Raw genomic sequence first — 20,276 nt, forward strand, 5'->3', positions numbered from 1 at the left:
TTCAAAAATGCTAATGCTATGTTAATATTTTGTTTTGTGAGACTTTTCCCTTGATTGAATACTCACAGACTGAAAATTAGATGTTTGCACTTATCGACAAATTTTCTGCTCTTTTCATTGTCAGCCCTTCAGACGTCACCTTCATATTTCATTAAAATTTCCTGCACGTTCCAGTGGGTGTTTCAATGACATTGTATTCAATAACGCTCACATTTCGAAAATACCTGTTGACATTTCCAAATTTAAGAAAGTGAGCTATAATTTATGCTTAAGAGCCAAACTAAATTAAATAAACATGCACAAGGAGTTTTCCTTTTTTGCACTTTCTGTATGCACAGAAGACGACCTCTTGCAACAACACTTGCTTGCCAAAGAAACAATTTTTTCAAGGAGAAACTGCAGTCACGACACTGGAGCAGCAAGTTAATCTGCTGAGCACTTGTACAGGTCTCTTGCATCATGTCAATTGTCCACAACTGTCAGTGCCTTTGAGAAACTGTATAGTACGGCTTTCAATATTTGCCGTTTTCTCTAAGCTTATTTTTCCCTTGATCTCTAACTGATAGCATGCTGTCCTGTGCCGCTCCCTCCTGATTGCGGTGCTTAATGAAGTGAAGCATTTCAGTTTGGGTGATTGACTGATTGGACACATTTCTGTTTAGAGCACATGATCACTTTACACCAACAAATGTTTCAGCCTCAGACACTTGCTATTTGACCTGGCTTTGGAAAACTTTCAATTGTGGCTTTTTTTTTCCCTGCAGAAATTAGTCATTGTTTTGTGTGCACTCAGGGAGAGCTACTGCACTCCGTTCGCTGGAAATGCATTCTACCTGCGTTCTGCTTTGTGTTAAATTCATTTAAAAACACATGTACGTTTATTATAATCCTCGGTGTAACCTCCAAATCAGTTCGTTTTGTTTTATGTGTGTATGTGTGTTTGCATTTGCAGATCTGGGTGTGTTTGTTTATGTATACAGAACACTATCACTGGTAATCTTTTCTGGTCTGGATTATTGAAGTGGAGGCTCAGGGCGTCCCTTGGGCATGTGAAGCAAAATCAATTTTTCAGGGTTCTATTGAAAATTGCAAACTATCAGATTGTTCTTTTAAGGATAGGTCTCCTACGATTCTGTTGCAATGTAGCGTAACATGTCATTGCACACATCATCTGTGCACCATGACAACAAACATTACGGAGGTTTGATCACTGGAAAGCAACAGATATTTACAGATACAGTATATACATCAGTTATTTGGCTTAAATTGGTCAATTTTCTTCACATAGCCATAGAATGGCAAACATAATGTACTTTCGATCAATCTAAAATCATACAAAATGTTATGTACTGTAGTTGCTTATGGATGACAACAAGTGTAAAGTAAATGTGACCATTTTTAGCGAACGTTTATCTCTGCTTGAAGCACAGTATTAGATGGTATCTTTACTTTGATTAATTAGATGTTACTTTACAGAGTTCTGCTTTCCTGCATTGTGATAAAGTTAGCTAATTAATGTTAATATACAGTTATCTCACAAATCGTAGTAAATTCTGCTCTTTAAAACAACATAATCCCTAAACAGTGTTTCCTACTAATGTAGATAGACAGATTGACAGTCAGACCAGAGAGATATCTACACAGGCAGACAAACAAACATAGTAATACAGACAGATTGAATAACTCTAAAGTTGATGGAAACAGCCTTTTTTTTCCTGTAGGTTAGGTGGTATGCTTACTTTTCCCTCAGTGGAATAAACCTGCTGTTTAAAACGCAAATGAAGGTGAAGATACCTTCTTTGATTAAACTATCAAAATATTTCCCCGCACAAAACAGGGAAAGCAGGCAGAAAATATTTAGCATACTGTACATTGCTTACAATGTGCAGTGATCATTTCAACTTTTAAATTCAGTCTCTGGGTGGATGGATGTTTTAGGTCATACACCAGCTCTAAATGTATAGAAAACCTCCCCTGATAACTATTCTCCATTCTCCTTTCTATCACATTGTTTCTTAGGTTTTCAGTTTATCAAGCACTTACATGTTCATTTAATTTAAAATATTTCTTTAAAAATTCACATACTGGGACATGCAGCATTTATTTATAAGCAAGACATTTAATTCATACTGTATATATGCCTAAAGTGTGAAAGGTTTAAAATATTTCTGTAAGAGATCTGCTGACAGGTAATTGCTAGGCAATTGAAAAGCCTGAACATTTAAAAACAGTCATTTCATCTTTACTGTCTGTTTGTGCTGCAGAGGATCTCTCCAGTGACAGGATATCAGAATCTGAGTGTGATGACCCTGTACTTTATTAAGAATAACTATACATATTGATTATTGGGCAGCAATAATCGTATTGACATACTGGGCAGCAGACACAACCTCACAGCGATGCCATGTCACTCATTCTGCCTGGTACAGTTATCTGCCGTTTTATAAGAACTTTAGCATCAAGTTCCCTGATGCACACCTCCAAACAAAATGAGACATATTTCCCCAAAAATAATAACCAGCACTGCGTCAATCGGATCCTTAATATAGCTGTTCATAATAGCACTATTTGAGGTACTGGTGTGTGAAGACTGTAAGGGTGCAAGAGATTATTTCTGTTGGAATCTAAATGGATTTTCTTTCTAAACAAAAGTTGCAACCAAAAGGTTAAAAATGGGAACTCTCATCTACAAGTTTTCTTTTGATTCTCATACCCTTCTTATAAAAATACATTTCTTGGAACGATGTTATTTAGGAGTATCAGTGAGGATGCATTTGGGAATTGGGGTCATGTCTTGTCTAATTGTGGGCAGCTTGATAAATGTGCCCCTTTCACCACACCTCCTCAGCCCTTCAAGTCTTTCTCCATACAGTATTGCCTTCCTTCGCAGATACCTGTTTTTTTTTGGATCTATTCTACTATGCAAATTTTTGGCTTGTCTGATTACCAATTATTTCTAATTGCTGTTGATTGCTATTTAACAAGTTTTTCAGACTCATTCTGCGTAGCTTAGATTAAATATTTTGTAACTCCAAACTAATTTTAGAACAAAAGTTTATTTTCATCTATTTTTAATCTAGCTGAAGCTATTCTTTCTAATCTGTTTAGTAATGGATGCCTTCCTGCGTTCTGCTCTTTGCTCTTATAAATAATCACTGAAGCACGTTACTGAATACCGTAAGTAAAATATGACATTAAAAATTCCAATGGGAGCAGCGTGTTTGTGTTGTCTTTGTCGAAATGTAGCTTCAATCCAGGTTTAGTCTCTAAATCTTTCCTTTCTTCCACCTTCAATTCTGAATCTCACCATCTTATTTCTTCGCTTGCTACTGTACCTGTACAGAGAGCTTAGAATCTCTTTGATATTTCTTTGCATGCAATTGCGATACGCTATTCTTTTCTTTTCTCCCTATTTTCATTAATAGGTACAAACAACCTTGCCGTATTTTTATCTCCCTGCTTGAATCAAAGAATAATTTCAGGACTTGCACTGCGAGCAGGTTTTGTGGAGAGTGTCTTTCGTTGCCTAGCAACTCCAGTCCTAGTAAGGACCAACTTCACGCTACTGTCTGAATTGTGAAGGTAAATTGAGGTGCAATCTGATTTTAAAATAGGTTATATGTAGGCGAGACCTGCTTAGACTAGTCACCATTGATGCTGTGGGGTGGCGTACGTGGGCAACTGAAATTACGCATAAATTATCTGTCCTGGATCCAATCTGTACATCATTTTCTTACTCTGCTTCCCCAAGAAGGTTGAATTCACCTGATCACAAGGATACTGACTGATCAGAGCTCAGAAGTGCTCTTCCCCAAGATGCTGGCGCCAAAATGACTTCCCTAACAAGAAGCAAAGGACAAAACTCCAAGAGAGACGACTCACCTTTGTGGACCGTTATATGGGCTTTTAAAAAAACTTGATTTAAATTTAATACAAAATGCCCTGGAAGGTACAATGGTTTTTACGACATAAATAAATACGCCACTCATGCGGCGTGTCGTCATAGTGATGTGCCCTCCAGGGAGTACGAGGGGAGAATGTAGGTGGCTGTTTTCACCACCCATGCCAGCCATGCGGGCTGTTCCCGAGGCAGCCCCACTGAGGGCAAGGGCCCGGCATTCTTCGGCCAGCCTGCAGTGTTTTCTCACGGCGACCTCCGTGCGAAGGAGGAGAAGAGAGCGCCGTTGGTTTTGACTGAAGGTGAAATTGCCCCCCCTCTTGGCTTAATCTGATTCTCCTCGATGCCCCACTGTGGGTGTCTGTGTTTTGTTCGCCATCACCTTGATTTAAATAGCGTTTTCTGCAACAACCTCTCAGGTGATAATGGCTGCCACCCATGGCTCTCCCATCTGCATCTGCAGCTGAACATGGAAGAACATGGAAGAAACAGTGGGATCAGCAGCTCGAGAGGGACAAATATTCTCCAGTAGCAGCTTCTGATAAAGACACATTCACGTGTGGCTTTCTGGTCGTTGCACGTACGGAAGTTATTAACAACAATGACAAGTCAATCTCACACAGCTCTTCCTAACCAGCATCATGGCAGAAATCGGCTCTGTATATTGAACACAAACACCTCCCTGCCTCCACCCCATCTCCACCTTGTAGTTGCCCCTGGGTTCACTCCTCTCTGTATGGGGTTCAAGCATACCCATCCTATGGCTGAGAATGGATGCTGCTCATTAACCAAGTGGGTTTAACCATATCAAACTGATCTCACCAAGTATTCCAAACATTCACAAAGCACTCAATTCTTGGATGTTGTTGTCTCTAGTGAAGTAGAGATTAGTGCCTCGTATCTAATTCACAATATGTATCAGATATATAATATATAAGTAAGTGCATGAGTAGTTACAGCTAGCTAGTTACAGGTACAGTAGCTGCGTCAGCATGCGTAGGCTGCAAAAGAACAAGTAAAGGATTATTCCATGCTGAAGAAAAGATAAAGAGAGTTTCAGTTGTGGAGCCTTCTTCAGTCTTCTTTTCATACGCATAAATACAGTACGTGCACGTATGTTTATTTTTGTCTTTCATAACCTTGAAATGTCTCTGGTTATTATGCGACGTTAACTCACAATTACAGAAAAATAGGGAATAACAAGGCTCTCACAGCCATGGTGATGGAGATGGGGTAGGGGGGCACACAAGGCGCTCTCTGCTGTGTCTCCGGATGTACAGTAGCTCTACTGGCCACATTGAAGAAATAACAGCAAGAGACAGACGAAACACATACCTCTCGCCCACCACACCAAAAATCACAACGAGACGTGCATAAAGGAGGAAGTTAACAGGAAACTGTGTTAAAGGCTTGTTAACGACTTTAATTCTGTGGCCCTGTTACACCGCAGAGGCCGCTCAGGCTGTGTCTGTTTTTCACCTTGAATTTCTCTGACATTTTGTAAGACCTCATTATCCTCACACTGGCAAACAGACTCAATTTACAAGGAACATAACGAAGCCCTTAATTTGTCCTGTTATTTCAAGATGTTTTGTGCCTGTAAGTTGAAACATCAATGCCTCTAAAAATAGCGAGAGTGAAAGCCCCACTGAAGGCTCTCGGCTCGATCTTCTTTCCCTGTAACTTTCGATTTCAATCTCCCCCACTTCAAGCTGCTCTGTAGGTTAGAACAGCTCAGTCAAAACCCTAAACCGGCTCTGTGGCGTGTATAATTAAATGAACAGATTTCAGTTCTTTTTTAAAGTGCGGCTATCAAAGCAGATGGAAGAGGATATTGAGCGGATATCTTTTTCACTTTCACAACACTCACTGGAAAAAGAATCACTGTACGTTTCACCAACAGAACGGCACGGGAACGTATGTTTCTGCACCTGCATTAAATTATAAACATTGTACGTTAGTTGTGATTTTATCACAGCAATTGTTTTTATTCAACAAAAGGGACTTTTTGAATGATTAATTATCATTGTCGTGTTTTTTATAACGTTCTGCCTGTAAGATCTTCTTTGTATTACAGGCCTACTCCACTAGCAGCCCTACAGCAGTTTGATACTACCAGCTCCTTAATTGGTGTATTGATTCTACTAATCATCAGCTAAATAATTAAGGAGATGGTTGTTGTAAAATTGTGCAATGGAGCAGTTTTTATAGTCTTTACAGGATGAGTTCATTAATTCAGATGTTAAACAAATAGCTTTACATTCATGATTTCATCATTTGTATAATATGCCATCTCTCAGAAGGCAGAATTATGTTGTGAAAGCATTGAAATGCAAAAGAAATGCTGATTCCAAATCAAGAAAAAAGTGCCCAGAAGACAATGATGGGTGCAAGGTTCCTCCAGTCCCCATCCTGAAGATTCACTTCTCGCAGATTTTCAGCTGCTGGTGCTTGACGTGACCTAGAAAATCACAGAGGTCACACAGGTCCTCAAGGAACAGGATTAAGGACACTTGTCTCCCAGTTTTACCCGGACTAAGAACAATAATAATTGTTTTTTAACTTATTTACTTAGATGGTTAATACTCATACGAATCTAACCATCCATTTTCTAATCATGTTGTCCAATACAGGGTGACAGGGGAGCTGAAACCTATCCCAGCAAGCAACAGGCACAAGGCAGGGTACACCATGGACAAGACACACACAGACACAAACACACTCACAGCAGGGCCTGCTTGCCCAGATGATAACTCCTGTATCTATCACACACTGTCCCTTTAACAAGGTGTAGACCCCCCGCCGAAGCACCTAACCAACCTGCTTACCTGTTCTATCGCCACACGCCCTGGCCATTTCCTGTTTTAAGACACCCTGTCACAACACAAACTGCTCAGTATTGGAAATTCTCTCCTGCTGAGCTGCTTGCTCCCTGCGTCTCATCTTGGGTAACTCTTTCAGGTCTTTTGAACTTACAGTACTTCCCTTTGGCCTCGGCTTGCGGACTTCATTTCTTGTCTTTGTTCTCGGCTTTTTGGGATATTTGATACCTGGCTTTCCGAACTCTGTTTGGCTTTTGACTACGGATTGTGGATATCGTCTTGGATTTAAAACACTTGGCTTACTTTATCGCATACCTGGCTTATTGGAACTCAGCTCTCTACTCGACTTTGACCTCTGGACTACACTCCTGGCTATAGTGTTTCGCCCTCTGATTATTTCTCTGCACAGGATCCAGTATTCCTCTCAATCTATAATACACGATCATAACACCAGGACCCAATTCGCCTGCCAGTAGGTCTTCGGACCAGGAGAAGAAACCTATGTGAACACGGAGAACATACAAACTCCACACAGAAAGCAGCTCAGGACCAGAATTGAAATCGTGGTCCCAGAGCTGCAAATTAACAATGCTAACCACTGCGCCACAGTGCCGCCTCATACCAGCCGTTTGCATCAAAAAAGCACAAAAACTAAAAAAAAGAAGTAACCCCATTTTTAAATGTCTCAAAGCTCATGTGCTGTTGTCTGCCACTTGTTTGTTTACATGCATGGAGCTGTAATGATCATCTCTCCTGGGCTGCAGCTGCTGTATCACACAGCTGTGCCCCTGGTCATAAACACAGCTTCTTGCCAGGCAATGTCTTCAAAAATCTGAAAGCTAACAAGATCAAAGTATAGTAATCCAATGTGGTGTTAATGAAAAGGTGAGCACCTGTTACTCACCTTTTCACTCACCTTTTACTGTAATACTGTACAGTAATTATATCTAAAATCATTGCTTTAGTCCATTTAAGCATTTTCTGGCACAAAATTAGTTTTCCTAACATATCCAGCTTAGAGGAAATGTCTATATATTGAAATCCAGAGAAAATAAAGGAAGGCTAGGGAGTTCAAAGAGCACAATTGGCATTTTTATTTAAGAAGACTCGAAAAAGGTACATTTGAATATGTAAACTATTTCAATCCTCTGCTGGTATTAAAAATTGAATTATTTAATTATCTCTTAAGGCTTAAGGTTAACACCTTCTATCACACGCTGAAATATGCTAAAGCAATTATAAAACAAACTGCCATTAAACAAATTGATAGAGCAAATGCTCTTAATACACTCGTATGACCTGAACCAGACCTGATCCTTTAATGGGAGGACATTAGTTAGCAGCTGTAATGCATTATGTATTCCTGTCATCTACACTTGGTAATGGGAGGTATTATCCAATAAGCAAAGAGGAATCTTCTTTTTTCTCAGATCTCAGCTTCACTACAGCTGCCCTCCGCAGCCTTAGTGACATACTTCACTCCAAGTTTGATTTGGTTTCTTTCTGAATGCTGGAATCCTGGACGGTTTAGGAAAACACTGCAGAAAGTGAACTCCACTGCATGGAAGAGGTGTCCTTGTGTCCCTGTCTTGTCTGGCGTTGTCACCCGAGAGAATGGAGCTCATTCATAGAGGCTGCTTGTCCTCAACACACACCTCGCTGGTAGAACTGGGGAACTAGGCTCAGTCCCTGTCAATGTTTCTTTTGCAACCTGTGGGAAGTGCATTTTGCATTCTCTGAGGATCAGTGGAGAACATCAAAAATTCCACTGCAGCAAAGACACGAATCAGCTGTGCTTTGGATGCTCCAGTCTCCTCTTATCTTCTACATCAAGAGCTGGGCTGCTGCAGTGAGGTGAGTCACCAGGGACCGGTCCCCTGATAGAAGTATGTTCTCTAGTTCATACACTGTCAGATCTTCACCTTGTTCTTCATTTAGTACACTGACTGCACCGGTGGACGACACAAGACCCAGTATTTCCCCCAGGTTTTAACACGCGTGATTTGCAGTCTGCGTAGCTAAACCCTTAAAGTTTTACTTTAATTGCTTTGGGAAACACTGATGCCTTTAGATTATGCCAATATATTCAGAAAAGTGTATTTTGAGCAGGAAAAGAACAAAACTGAAGAAGAAAAAGAATCACATATTCCCTTAATCTTTCTAGAGCTTGATTTTCTCTATCAAAGCAAAAAACGAGTGTGGGTGTATACAGTATATATATATATTCTATTCACATTTGCACAAGTAGAAAATGATTACATACAGTGCCTTGCAAAAGTATTCAGGCTCTAGCACAGTTACTGTCACAAGGGTACAAAATACCAAAGTAAGTCTCTGACTATCACAGTTAAGAACAGTCTACTCGATCATCAAGACATGGAAGGTGCATTGTACCTCTCAGACACAGCCTAGATCAGGCTGTCTCTCCAAACTGAGCAGCCAAGTAGGAAGGGAACTGGTTAGGGACATCAATGACCAGGATGAAAGAGCTGCAGAGTTCAATGGATGGGATGATAGAGATGACCAGAAGTCACCAATATGCCTGCCTGCTTGGTAAATTCTACAAGGACGTGGTTTGGTCTAAATGCAAATACAACATCAACATCAATCATCACCATCCCGACTGTCAAGCATGGTGGTGGCAACAATATAAATATAAACAAAATAAAATATGAAGTTTATCAAAATGAGAATGAATAATTCTGTAATTGCACAAAATTAAACACCACAGGAAGGATCTGAATAGTTTTGAAAGGCACCACTTACCCTCTCTTATCTATCTCTCCAGATATAATATATAATTTCTTAAAGGCTTTCCAAAAGAAAAGAAATATGTACTGCACGGAGCATTATTTTTTGTGATTATCATTATTTTCTGAGGAGGATTGATCTGATAACATTTATGCCCTGCACAGTAAGGATTTCTGATGGAGGATTTAATATCACATTGGAATTAAAGCTTACTCTCACACACAGTCTCTCTCTCTCTATATGGAAACACTTGTGCAGAAAACATAGCTTTGAAAAATTGTATTTACAATATAATCCATGTGTCCTTACCTGCAAATGTCAGAAAGGAAGCAGAAGAGATTGTTGTTATTACACCAGTTGAGAGTGCTCTCAAAATGAAGTACACTACTGAGTACTTTAGGACCAGTATTTACTGAATATGAAGAAAATGTTGACAGTAGCTATTAAAGTGATGTATGAGTACCTTATTTCCTGCAACACAGTAGGAATTTCCGAGTTGCATTTGAAATGTACACAATCCAAATGTTTTGTTAAATTGTATTTTTTTATTTTAACATTTCCATGCTGCTTATTAATGATATCTACTTAAAATTCAGTGTTTACAGCTTTTAAAGTTAAAAAGATTCATCTGATATTTTTGATCTGAAGATGATCTCATGTCATATTTTACAGAGATCAGAATTGCAGAAAGAATCTGAAATGTCAGGCCTCTGGTGTCTGAGTTTATCTAAAGAACAGCAAAATGTAGAAATTATTCATAGCACAGAAACTGATGCATGAAGGACTTCCTTTCTGGAATGACTCAGACAAAACAGGGTGACAGGGAAAGAGCATGTATTTTAAGTAAGGGGTTAAACAGCACCACTTTCTCTGACTACATCACAGCATCACAGCGACACCTTAGAAGCAGATATCAGATAATGCCCCTCATATCAGGTTAGCTCAAGTACTGAAGTGCTGTGCACAATGTACCACTTTTGATAAATGAAATATCTTCCCGAATGGGCAGGACTCCTGCATGTGCCTGTCAGTTCCATCGGCTGTAGAGAATCTGTCATAGAGGCTACATCTTTCAGTCCAATAAGAAGATCTGACCGATGACCCTTTAGATAATCAAGTCCTCTATCAAGAACATTGCAGTGTGAGTGCAATACCTCTCATTCAGGCCCTGTGGCCATTACTAGCCCAAGCAAGCGTGACAAGACAGAAAAGAGACTGTCACCTCACTGGGAAAAAAGGAGGCATATTGTCCCAAAACAATGATCTTCTATTGCTTCCATAGATAATCATCTCCCATTGACGGATGGGCATGGAAGTCTATGTCCATTTTCGAGTATCCCTAGGTACGACGCTGCCATAGTTCAGATCAGTTAACCAAGCTAAGATTAATGGAGGAGCTGCCCTCTGCAGAGAGTACCAATGTATTAAGAATCAATATCTAAGACATTTGTACAGTTTTTTATAGGGACTGTATTTTACCTTTTGAGATGGTTAATGGAAAATCACCTTGATGAGCCTTTCCTTTGATTTGATCATATTATATCATGACATATATGTACAATAAATATCATATTATATAGTATATTACATAAATCACAAGAGTAATACAGACCTGTGAAGAACATTTGTGCTAGACTGTGCTCTCCATTGCTATAAATAAGACTCAGTGACTCATATTCCAAAAGGGTTTTGAGTTTTATTTTTCCAGTTTCTGAATTTCCGGTAGACAAGCAGCCTTTTTAAAAAAAAAAACAGATAATGTGACCATGGCAGCTTGTGTTTTACCTTTGATGGACACCCAGACAGACTCAGAAACATGTGACTGAAAGGAAAAAGCCTATCCAGCCCACCAGATCCTGATACAGTTATGACAAAGTGCTCATCGTTATTCATTGATCTTTGATACATGGAGCCACTGGAGCTGTTATATTTTGAGTGCATTTGTGCTCACTAGACTTCAATACTCTATCTGACCTCAGCTAAGCTAACAAGCATGGTCAGTTGATAGACACAGTTGTTAAGAAGCAATAGCGCAGCATGCAGTGTATCTTTTTCTTATCTGATCTGCTGCTTTTTATTTTCATAAGGCGCATATTTAACCAATCTCTGAGAGGCTGCTGTACAGTATCACAATTGGTTCATGCAATCTACCCTCCAGCAAAACTGAAGGAACATGAATCACAGGACTTCATCTCTGTACTTTTGGATGTTTGTGTCAGAGTTGTGGAGATTTTCAAAGACATCCATCAGAAGCATTTCCCCTCAATCTAACGTTTCCTATAGAAACGTGGCGTAACGGGAGCCAGTCCAGTCGTAGTTCAGGACCCTGTGCAGACAGTATAATCCGGAAGTAAGTGGAAAAGGACGAAGGGGAGGAGAGGACGAGGATCAGAAGGGGTTGACAGATAGGGGGGGCGTGATGAAGGTGATCCGGTGCTCGGGGGGCGTGGCCAAGGCAAACGAGTCCAGGGGGGAAATCCAGGGCGCAGTCCAAAGTCCAAAACTGGGTGATCCCTCCAAGACGTGACAAAACATGATTAAAACCCAAAACGGGATCCGGGACAGGGACAGGGAATAAAAACAGGTTAACAAGGCCAGGCGCCCCAGGCATCGGTCTCAGATGGTCAGGACACCGTGGTGAAGCCTATGCCATCGGGTCTCGCCCGGACCTGCTGGTAGAGAGGCTTCCGGGCGTCCAGCTCCCAATCCTGAGCCGGGAATAGCGAGAGCGTCCGCCTTATATAAGGGGACAGAACAGGGAGCAGGTGCACATAATCAACTAAAACACGAATAGGAGGAGGGATTACGATCATGCACTTGGACTGTAACATCCCAGTTTTTAAAACCTTGCCACAGAACAGGGCTCTTTGCAAATGTTTGCACCTGCAGCATGATTTCCAGCACAAAATCCTCGCAAATTCTTGCCTGTGCTTCAGCTCTGTTTTACATCATTACATGGTGAATTAGGGGTCAACTCATCAAAAAAGGGTTTCATGTTAGGTTCATTTATTTTGGGCCTCTATGCATAGAAGGGCTGGAGGCATGTGTACTCTTTTTATCTACCCATTTTATCTTTTACTTTACATTTACTTTAGACGATTTGCTTTTCTGTTGTAAAAGTCATGGCCAAAAGGTTTTGGAGCCCACAAATTTATCGTGAGTATTTTTGAACTGGGGTGTATTGAACGCATGTTTGGGATTGTGAGTTCTCAGTGGAGGGTTCAGGAGTCTTCATCACAGGGCTGCTGAATCTTTTTAGATGCTCTGGATCTGTGTTATCTGTTTGCCTGCTGACATCACTTTGTCACATACTGCCGCATCATTTCACTTAGTAAATTTTTAAAAACCGAGCTAAAAGCCTTACTGAGTGTATAGGATCCATTAGAGAAAAAAAAAATTATGTGATCCCTCTGCATTATTTAAGGGTGGATGAGGAGGAAAAAAAAGTTTGGGATTATCTGTTTCATCATCATCGCTTTGGCTGAATCAGTAGTTCATTCTTGAGGAAGGTCCCAAGTGGCCATCCTGGACATTTCGAAAAGGTGAGAATTGCTTTCTGTGTTACTTTTCAGAAAGATTAAAAGCATCTTTGTGTTCTTCCTTCCAATACATGACGCCATTTCAACAGACTTTCAACAGTTTTTCAGGCTTTCCACATTTTTCCAATATACTGCTTTTCTGAGATTTTTTTTCCATCCAGCTGGCAAATTTGTTCTGTTGATTTTCTGTTCTACCGTATCTGCTGTTTGCTTTAAAACCATGATATTCCCCTTTTAAGTCTGTACAGTAGCTTGAGTTTCAGAACACAAACAAAAAACATCATAACCTGGGAGAATGCTAAAATTAACATTGACGATTTTTAATTGCATAGGTATAAAAAACAACTAATGACTCTTTAGAAAAAGAAGAAAGTGCAGAACACCAACACACCCAGCAAGACCTGTATCACACTTGTTTAAAACCAAGTACAGTAGGTGATCCTGTTCGGAAACCAGGGAAGGACTCGTATCGATCTTGTTATTGCTTTCCGGCAAATTTTGCAAGTATTCAGTTCTTTACACATAATGATCTTCTTTAAAGAACGGCAAAAAGCTATGGCTTCTATACCATGATCTTAGACAATTGTGTCAGTCTATTTGATAAATGGACTCCATTATACCATCTGCTATACCTGCTGCCACAGCTGCGGGATTTAATTAGTGAGGTTTTAAAACATATAACAATTCTGTGAGTGGGCTGGAAATACTGAATGCTCACTGGTATGCAGCATTTATCAAATGACATAAATATTGTTGTATACAGAGCTTTGCAGCTAAAAGGCAACAAATGGCATTGAGACACCCAAACCAACACAAGGAACTGTGACTCTTTTACAAGTTCAGTGACAAGACTTAGAAACAGACATAGCCAGCTCCTTGCTAAAGGTGATTCTTCTTCGCTTTGGCCCAGTTTCCAAAGTATTTTCTTTCATCATTTGGCAAAAATGCAGTTTAACCTCTGATTTGTTTCACTTAGCTGTGCACTTTGATGTGTCTACTCTACAGTTAATTCCTTTTCTGTTTGGAGCGCAACAGACGAACAGATGGGATCCTTGTATGTGGGAGATAACTTCCCCGCACTCATGCTTCCTGGGAGCACAGAGGAGTGAAGTGGAAATTAACCTAAAAGCCTCTATAAATGCTTTCTGCTCTGTATGCCACCTGATGTTATTATTCCATTGTGATGAATGGACGTACAATAATGTAAGAACGATATAAGAAAGGCCGCAAGAGAGACAGAGAAAAATAATGCAATGGAAACTAAAATAAATACCAAAAGTTTGTTTTTCCATATTATAACAGCAAAATATCAGTAGAGGATGATGCGCCTTAGAGATACAAATGGGGGGAAAAATACATTTCAGTCAGAAAAATTAGTTTCTCTAATCGCTAGACTGTTAAGAGAGGCAGAGAGAAACTACAACTTAAAAGCTGAAGACAGGGTCAAAGGTCCCAGGGAGGGGAAATAGCTGATGTATTAAGAAAGGAACATTTCCCTCAGGTGCTCACTGAGGATGAAATCAGCTACTTGCCTCAGACTGAGGAAAGACAGAGTTCGGCATGAAATAATATTAGCGTGCACTTTCATGGGTGAAAGAATGTCAACATCAGCATAACCAGCAAAGAGAAATCCACCACTAAAATTGCACAAGTATTCGCTCACCTGAGTCAATAACTAGTGACAGCACTCAACAAGATAAAATGGCCAAATGCAATAGTAGTAGTAGTAATAGTGACCGTATCGCTTACAGTGGCAGCAACATTACAGCAGTAATAAAGAAATGATCTCTGCAGGGACAGAGACGATTGGTTGAGACAGGACAGAAAGCTCAGTAACTTTGGAGAAGATGAGCAATACAGTACGTATAAACAATGCAAGACCTGTATTACACTTGCTTAAAAATAGATCACCTATAAAATTAATTCAGTACTTCCAATCCTGAGGCAAAAGAGGTTGTCATATATTAAATGTTTTTTCAATGAGTGCTGTTGAGTTCCTACCAGCACCATCACTGTTGGCTGTGTCAGTAAAATTACTTAAGCATAGGTCCACGTTCCTCGCTGGGGTTTTGAGAGCACACATTTTGCAGGGATTCTGCCCTGTTATTCTATCTGAGAAGAGAGAGAGAAGCCCCATGGTAGGGATTACCTTAAGTTTTCATTCAGCTTTGATATCTGCAGCATATTCAGTGCCGCTAAACCCACACTGCAATATGCTTGACAATTGGATGTCGCTGTGTCTCACACGCAACAGGATGAGGGTATCTTAAGCTCTGGGGGGAAAGTACTGTATCTTTCTAAGAGTGGAGAGAGAAAGGGGTCCAAAGTCATTTGGGATCCCCAATCCATATCCATCTGAATGAAATTATAAAGGAGAAAGAAATACAAATAGGTGCTTCCTTTTATACCAGCTTTCTTAATATTGATGCAAGGAAAACAATTATAAATGGAATCAGCAAATGCCTTCTGTGTTTGATTTCACCCCAATCTGTATTAATTTCATATTTGTAACCGAATTTCCAGAAAGAATGGCAGGTGTGTGTTTAATTCAGCTTTTGTATTCTAACAGGATAAATATAGCAATCTCCCCCACCCCCCAACCATACACAACAAGTGACAGAATGAATTTAGCCACCAAATGTTGCAAAACGAAATGAGGGGCTCGAGCAAAGGAAAATCCTGAGGTCATTTTCAACAGTTGTGCCAGTAACTGTGCCAATCAAAATGATCAGGAATGTTGAAGGAAGATATTTCAGGGGCACATTGATCCCACCACACAGTGCCACAGCGCCCAGCATTCTGTGCCATATTACCTAGGATGCTGGCTGCCAGTCATAAGAGTAAGGTACTCCTCAATTAACATAATGACACCTGCGACTGTCAGTCATTCTGTGACAGATTTGTGACTAGTCAAAACCCCTTCTCCATTTCTCTACAATCATTGCATCCTTCCTGCAAGACATGATTTTCAGTGCCTCAATTTATAACATCTAATACACACAACTGCACAACAATATGTATTCTTTGTTTATATATATATGCAGGATGCATTTCAAACAGATGTAGTTAATGAAGCAGGCGGCGAAGCTTTCTGAAACAGAGAGAGACAAGAGACATGGCAGAATGGAATGAGGTTTGCAAAAAAAAAAAGCAAAAGCAAACAGCTAATTAAACTGGGGCAGCAAAAGCACAAGGCAGAATCTGTCTCTGTGCTGGAACGTGAAAACACGCGACAGCCTATCAGTCTGCTCTGGCCAGCCTCTTTTTTTAGCCCAGTACAGACATTTCTCCAAGGAATACACCATGTAATCGCATAAAACCAATATGAAATTAATGTGTTATAGGAAACTTTCCAATTATTCTTTAGAGGCTATTCTGGGAAATCAAACACACTTTACAGGATTTCATACCTCTTGAACAAGGTTTTTCTTTGTGTAGTGTTATTTGCTAAAGCCTTGCTTGCTGTGTTTAAGGTCAATAATAGGCAAACCATATGGGTTCACATTTTTTCCTATATTAGAACTACAGACAAAGTGCCCATTTAAAATCAGGCCAAATTAAACTGAACATAAGGAAAGTTGCAAGTGAGAAAAGGTCATTCAGACCATCTATTTATTTTTTATTAATAAAAGTGTTATTTGGTCTTTTGTTTGCTCATCCAGCTGTTTCACAAAGAAAGTCAGGGTATGACTGATTCGTTTGTTCCAAACTCCCACACTGCTTTGTGTAAAGACCTCTGTACCTCCTTTTCTAACCCTTTAAATGCTCTTCCTCTTATTTCCCACTTCTTGTTTTACTGTGTAACCCGAAGATGTCCAATGTGGATGATTTTGAATGCTTGGGTCTTACCTGCTTATAACGAGAAAGATTTCAATCTTTTAAACTGTCTGTGTAGGGTGCTTATTTATGCCAGCTTACCAGTGTGAAGCAGTGGTTGGGGTTCTCTACGTCTGTTAAAAGGTTATTGGTTCAAATCCCAGGGAAGGGATTGCTCTTATGCCCTAGAAAAAGGCAGTTTGCCCAAAGTGGTTTATATAAATGAGTGCAAAAATGCTTTGGACAACACTGTTAACAACATAAATTAGCATTTTTTTAAATATTTTATTTCAAAGCCTGGGAATAGCCAATTATTCCTTGCTAAGCTTGACAGTGGATCTGTCTGGACTGGAGCTGAGCCATTACAGAAATTCTGTACTTACTGGAAAAAGAAGAAAACCTGTTTGCATGTTTTTATATATTCACTGTCACATTCAGACACTTTGATCTCCATCATGAATTCTGCATTGGTGTGACTCGGCAAAGTGACTGGTGTTGAGTGCCGGAGTTTTATTTTAATAAAAAAAATGCAGATGTTAGCTGATACCTATTAATATAGCCACAGGTACAAAAAAAATAGCACTCTGAAGATTTCTTTACTTTTTTTCAATGCTTTTTCCCTCTTTCCTTTTATTGTAGATCAATGATTTGTCTGACTGGAGTGAAAAATGGATAAAAGAGATGCATACAGAGATAACAGAGACGTACCTTTATATGTACATCAGTGACATTTTTCTTTACATCAAAGGGGATTGTGGGATGCCCTCAGGTTATGCAATGTCATTGTTTTATCCTGAGCCCAAGTCATTACCTCCTTCCAAGCTGCACAGATCCTGGACATGATGTGGAACCCTGCCCTGCCTCTTTCTGACAAATTACACTTTAATGACCTCTGTGAGGTGACCTTCCACTTGCTTATATGAAATAGGGACGATTAGTATTTGACAAGCTGGCTACACAGACAAGTCAGAGGGAGGATATTCTCACATTGTCTTGATGAGGAAAACCTGGCAAAATCCGAGTCTCAAGCGTGGCACGTTCTTAACAAACAAATTTGCCTGCAGCACAAAAGAATGCACCTCCAGTAAAGATGGCGTCCATATATACAGTAGATTGCAGAAGGTTTAGCAGGATCTGAATTTGTGGATGTGGTACTTAATGAGTGATTCATATTTTCTGTGTGCATTTTGTATCAAAGACAATAGGACATTTTTAGGTTGGTATTTGTTCCTTTCATTTTGGTTTTCATTCAAATATCATTTATTTAGACTTTGGTTGGCTACTGTTTGACCAGAGTTTGTATCATGATTGTTTTCATACCTGGCTATGCTCTGTCAGGCTTTTATCATGATTCTGCTGTGGTATTGCTACACATTACTGTGTTTTATCATGGTACACCACCACATGAGTTTGCTGGTCAGGAAGCAGCCAATGCAATGGTACTGTATGTCATTCAACATAATAAAGGTTACAAACAAGAGATTTGTGATTTGAGATTTGATAACCCAGTGGTTCTCAAACGTTTTGGACCAAGTACCACCCCTAATCCAACCAAAGCATCCAAGTACCACCTACAAGTCATCTTCTCATAGGAACCCCAGAAATTCTCAGTGACCAACATGAGCGCGCGTACACACACACTCACACATACATATAATAAATATTATAATAATAAACTTTATTTGATATAGGGCCTTTAAAGGTGGCTTTTCAAAGTGTTTTTCAGAAAAAAAACAGTAACAACAATGAATAAAAAAGCACTATTTCAGTGAGAGGGGTGAGCCTGTTTAGTCGAGCAAAGCCGATGTGAATTAATTTTTCGAGCCTTGATACAATTCACAACAGAGTCTAACAGATTTTAAATTGTCAGGCATTTTGTTGACTGCAAAGGTCTCGCGGTGGATGTTGCAATGCGTCCATTAATTTCTGGAGCAACCTCTCTATTTCGTGCAACTACAGCGTTATGTAGGCTTGTCATTGCTCTAGCACCGTCTGTACAAACTCCAACACATTTTATCCAGTCGATGCCATTCTCTTCGATAAATTCATTCAGAAGCTGTAATATGTGCTCTCCTGTAGTTCCTGTTAGTAGCGGTTTACAGAACAGAAAGTCCTCATGGGACGTACCCTCAAACTCGGATCTAACATAAATGAGCAAATTGGCCAAATCAACTACAGACTCATCTAATTGCAGTGAGAAACATCTGCTCATCTTAACGCGCTCTATCAGTGTACTTTTGATATAATCCTTCATTTCAATAATTCTATGAATGACTGTGTATTTCAGGGGGAGGGGGGCAGCAGGTCGAGCTGTTTAACAGCTTTTTCTCCACACATGATAATATTTTGCCAACGGTAAATAAGGTTCTTCAAAAAAAGATGTGGCTTACCTGCTTTAGCAATCCGCAAGCTTGCATTTTTCCATCTTTCCGTTTTTATTTCCGTATTTATTTAAAGTTTTTATTTCATGCGCATGGGAGCGAAACACGGAGACGCTCTGTGTATTTTTCTCAAATTAACTTAAAACAGTTCTTAAATATTTTTCTGTTATCTATCACGCTTTCCTGTGCTCACAAGATTACCAGCGTTCGTAGCACGTATTTCTCTGCATTCCTGTGTTTACAACGTTGGCATTGTTCCAAAATCACGCACATTCTCCTTCCTCCCTATTTGCTGGAGATACAGTAGCTTTTTTTAAATACAATTGGTCACTTGCGTCCGAGCATGCATTGCTATAGAGTGGTATAGAATTACAGAGTATCTTTTGTATCCACTGAAGTATTAGCGCGCACTGTATCGTAGTACGTAGGCTGCGTATTCGACACGTATTAAAATACAAAATATTAAAACCCGTCCCGATTTTCAGCGCACACGACACAGTTCCAGGGTCATTTGGCGTACCACCTGGCGGCACTCCACGAACCACTGCCGGTACGGGTACCACAGTTTGAGAACCACTGTTCTAACCTTTTTGGTTGCCAGTAACTAGTTCAGCTGTTTCCTGAAAGACTTTAGGGTATCAGTTTCACCAATATAGCTGGGTAGCTTCTTATTATTTACAATCTTAGTACCAATTTGTCACTTTTCACAAACACACAGGTTTGGGTAGCGGCAGATTATGTACAATCTTCAGTATAATCCAGTCTAATCCAGTACATAATGTGGGATGGGATGAATCAGGATTTCTTCCTCTGTAAAAGACCAGGCTCCACACAGTGGAAAGATGGAGCCTCTTTGTTTGCTGTATTACATCTAACGAAGTGCTTAGATCCATTCGAGACCGCAACTGTTGACATTTTTAAAACTCACTTAAAGACCTATCTTTTCACTGTTGCTTTTTCACTTGGTCAGTTGGCTGTGCTTGCCTTTTTTCTCTTTCTTCCTACTTCCATTTTTGTGAAGCACAAGCGTGCTTTTCCACAGTGCCCTGAGGTTCCTGTTACAAAGTAA

The sequence above is a fragment of the Lepisosteus oculatus genome, chromosome 8 (assembly GCF_040954835.1).
Source record: "Lepisosteus oculatus isolate fLepOcu1 chromosome 8, fLepOcu1.hap2, whole genome shotgun sequence".
NCBI classification, from domain to species: domain Eukaryota; kingdom Metazoa; phylum Chordata; class Actinopteri; order Semionotiformes; family Lepisosteidae; genus Lepisosteus; species Lepisosteus oculatus.